The 4062-nt window shown below is 39.0% G+C and overlaps 1 protein-coding gene and 1 long non-coding RNA gene across 2 annotated transcripts in view; one reads left to right on the top strand and one right to left on the bottom strand.

Annotated features, from left to right (window-relative positions):
* The window catches only part of LOC106723806, a 33850-nt gene that overhangs the window by 18508 nt on the left and 11280 nt on the right, over positions 1–4062 (bottom strand). The gene's annotated exons all lie outside the window — the stretch shown is intronic.
* The window catches only part of LOC106723584 (zinc finger protein interacting with ribonucleoprotein K-like), a 12627-nt gene that overhangs the window by 4281 nt on the left and 4284 nt on the right, over positions 1–4062 (top strand). The gene's annotated exons all lie outside the window — the stretch shown is intronic.

Below are 4062 nucleotides of genomic sequence, written 5' to 3' on the forward strand. Positions count from 1 at the left end.
TCCTACTCAGTCTCAATGCGCTTCTTTCTTTCCTTCCAGTTGTAGAACTTCCACTGGGCCAGCTTTCCCATGGTTCTGAATGATAGCTGTCTGTCTTATAGTTGGTAGTTTCAATGTTGTCGTGGGAGGCAGCAGGCACAGGTCTATACCTTACGCCGCCCTCTTGGTTCTCCCCCAGGATTGTGGGCTTGTTTTGCTTCAACAAACAGAAATTTGAAAAGAAACTCCAAATCCTCGCCTTCAGAAAATCAATTGTAGCACACCCATTCAGAGTTCCAGCCCGCTTCCATTCCCTCCCAGGGTAGCCAACGCGGCCCCCACAATTTAAACCTTTTATTAAATGGGAGAAGTGGGAGGAATTAGAATGCCTGTTATTATTTATTAATTGTATTATTTTCCAAACGAACAACTGTAAGTCTACTTTCACCCCCACACTGCATAGTTTCTGATGAAAAGTCACACGTGGAAGGGAATAATAAGGCCTTATTTCCAGAGCAGTCTTTAAGCAGGGTTCATATAGGCATATTTCATCCTTTTTGTTTTTGGATTTCATATTCTTCAACATCTCAGCTCTTACAGTTATGTACTGTACCTAAGCCAACGTACAAAGAGCGACATCATGCAATTCCAGCCACAGTACCTGATTATAGTCACACAACCTACCATCTAGGACAGTGATGGCGAACCTATGACACGCGTGTCAGAGGTGACACGCGAACTCATTTTTTTGGTTGCTTTTTCTTCGTTAAATGGCATTTAAATATATAAAATAAATATCAAAAATATAAGTCTTTGTTTTACTATGGTTGCAAATATCAAAAAATTTCTATATGTGACACGGCACCAGAGTTAAGTTAGGGTTTTTCAAAATGCTGGCACGCCGAGCTCAAAAGGTTCGCCATCCCTGATCTAGGAGAACTGACCCAGTACAGTTTCTGAACCGCCCCAGTTAAAGACCTGTCAAAATACAACCCCATCTTGTGAGCCCAGTGTCTTGGGGGTGTTATTATATGTCCTGGAAGCCTAACTCTTCAGAGTAGGTCTTCAGTGAAGCATTGAACGATACTGCCAGCCTGAGCTTGCCAAGTGGTCGTTAGCGTGGAGATCTTAAAGTCTAAAATGACGTCTGGGTGCTTTTCATTTATTGAAACTCATTGCTACCTTTGCAGTGGCGTTGAAGGCTCTGTAGACAAGCAACTAATGTAGGTTAGTATTTGTAATCTGACAAAGTCTTGACCAAGACTCTTCAAGTATCTACGAGCCTCCTGTCAAAGCAATGAAATATTTTTTAATGAAGTTAAATAGAGTTTGCTTTTGAGACAGAGTCATTGCGTTGTTATTAGCCTGCAGTATAGTATTAACATACCTTTATTGTTCATTGGGAAGTCCATCTATTTGTGTGTTTCTGTCTGTATGGCAATATTCGCTTTTTTGTGCTGATCAGAACTGAATCCATAGTCCCTCCAAGAGATTCCTTCATATGGTTTGTGAGTATTTTCTTCTGTTCTCTAGATTGCCTTTCATTTCGTTTATTACGGTTGTGCTGTGAGGAAGCTTTTTTCTTTATTTGTTGCAGTCTGGACTGTTTGTTTTCTCTGTTTTGTCTGGTGGTTGGTGTCACATCCAGAAATCCTGTCCAAAACAAACCTCCAAAACTTTTTCTCTAGGTTGTCCTGAGGAGTTTTAAGTTTGAGCGCTGACATTTAATTCTGTCCTGCAGGTTGAGTTACATTTTATCTATGAGGGCCAATTTTGTTGTTTTACATGTGAATGTCGATTTATACCTCCACCATTCATTGAAGAAACCATCTATTTCTTCTTCGGTGTCTTCCAGCTTTGTCAAAGATGACTTGAAAGTATGTGCCTGGGTTTATTTCTGTGTTTTTTTGTTCTGTCCTACTGATCTATGTGTCTGTGTTTCTCCAATAATACACTGTTTCCTTGTTTTGTCTTTGTAATAAACTGGTACCACCAGCTTATTCTTGCTCAAGATTGCTTTTGTTAGTGGACATCCTTTGGTTTCATACATTTCAAGATTCCCTTTTCATTTCTTTGAAAATACTATTGGAGTTATCATTGGGATTGCATTCAATCTGTAAACAGCTTTGTGTACTATAGATACCTTCACGATATTTCTTTTCAAATTCATGAACACAGGAAGTCTTTCAACTTGTGTTTTCTTCCATTGCTTTCATCACTGTATTATAGTGTTCAATGTACAGATGTTTTACCTTTTGGTCGAATTTATTCATATTTTATTTATTTTCTGATGCTTCTGTAAATTTGACGACCTTCATTTTTCTATCTAAAATGAATTTATTATTAGTGTGTGGAAATGGAACTAATGTTTGTACGTTTATTTTGCATCCTGTCACTTTTCTGAATTTAGTTCTTTATTCTTTTATCTTCACCCATGTAGTGTAAATATTTTTTCCATTTATTTTCTTTTAGAGAGAGAAAAATAGGAGAGAGCCAGAGAGAAAGAAACATCGATTGGTTGCCTTCCACATCTGCTGCTACTGGTAGCGGTATCAGACCTGCAACCAAGGTACCTGTCCTTGACTGGGAATTTAACCCATGACCCTCCAGTACACAGGCCAGCACTCTCACCTGAGCAACACAGGTGTATTTATTCTATAAATTATATTAAAAATATATTTTTTTATTGATTTTAGAGAGGAAGAGGAAGAGAGAGAGATTGAAATATCAGTGATGAGAGAGAGTCATTGATGGGCTGCCTCCTGTGTGACCCACACTGGTGATTGAGCCCTCAACCTGTGCACGTGCCCCTATGGTTGCAATATCAAGAAATTTCTATATGTGACACGGCACCAGAGTTAAGTTAGGGTTTTTCAAAATGCTGACACGCCGAGCTCAAAAGGTTCTCCATTACTGTCCTAGTTCATGGGTCGATGCTCAATCACTAAGCCATACTAACCATCCTTTATTTATTGATTTTAGAGACAGGAAGGGAGACAGAGAAAGAGAGAGATGGAAACATTGATCTGCTGTTCTACCTATCTAAGCATTCGCTGGCGCTCCCCTGCATGTGCCCTGATGGCGGATCAAACCCACAACCTTGGTGCATAGGGACCACACACTCACCAACTGAGCTATCTGGCCAGGCCTCTGAATTTGTATATTAATTTCAGAAGCTCATAGTGGCATTTTGACAAATTTCTCTATGGAGTGTCATGTCACCTGCTAACATCAACATCTCTTATGATGAATTGTGGTTCATAGTGTCAAGTGTAATGTCTTTCATTTCTTTACAATTTATTTGAGGCTTGGTTTGTTTGTTTGTTTTTTTCTGCTAGTTTAGTTAAAGTTTTTTCCAATTTTGTATCTTTCAAAAAATACCTGTTAGGTATTATTGTATTTTGTCTTTTCTCCTTTTATTTTTGTTTGTTCTAATATTTATTGTTTCTTTCTTTTCCAACCTTTGGGTTTACGTTCTTGTTTTGTTTCTAGTTTTTCTGAGGTGACAGTATTTTTGGAGATTTTTTTTTTCATAATGTAGGTCATTTATCCCTATAAAATTGCCCCTTAGAATTGCATTTTCTGAATTTTATACATGAGCTGTGGTAGGCTGTCTTTTCATTTACTTTGTCTCTATACCTTTTTCAGTTCTCTTTTTCATTTGGCTACCCTTGAATTCTTATTTATTTTTTATATTCAGTTTCAGATAGAGAGGAAGAGAGACGGAGAGAGAGATAGAAACATCGATGATGAGAATCATTGATTGGCTGCCTCCTGTATGCGCCCTACTGGGGATCAAGCCCACAACTCGGGTATGTGCGTTTTACCGGAATCAAACCTGGGATCCAAGGGTTGCAATCGAAGGCCTATGCTCTGGCCACTGAGCCAATCTGGCTGGGGCCATTCTGTGGTTATTTTGGGGTTTTTTTTGTTTTTTTAAAATATATTTTATTGATTTTTTTTACAGAGAAGAAGGGAAAGGGATAGAGAGTTAGAAACATCGATCAGCTGCCTCCTGCATATCTCCCACCGGGGATGTGCCCGCAACCCAGGTACATGCCCTTCACCGGAATCGAACCTGGG

Source organism: Myotis brandtii, unplaced genomic scaffold, assembly GCF_000412655.1.
Source record: "Myotis brandtii unplaced genomic scaffold, ASM41265v1 scaffold650, whole genome shotgun sequence".
Taxonomy (NCBI): Eukaryota; Metazoa; Chordata; class Mammalia; order Chiroptera; family Vespertilionidae; genus Myotis; species Myotis brandtii.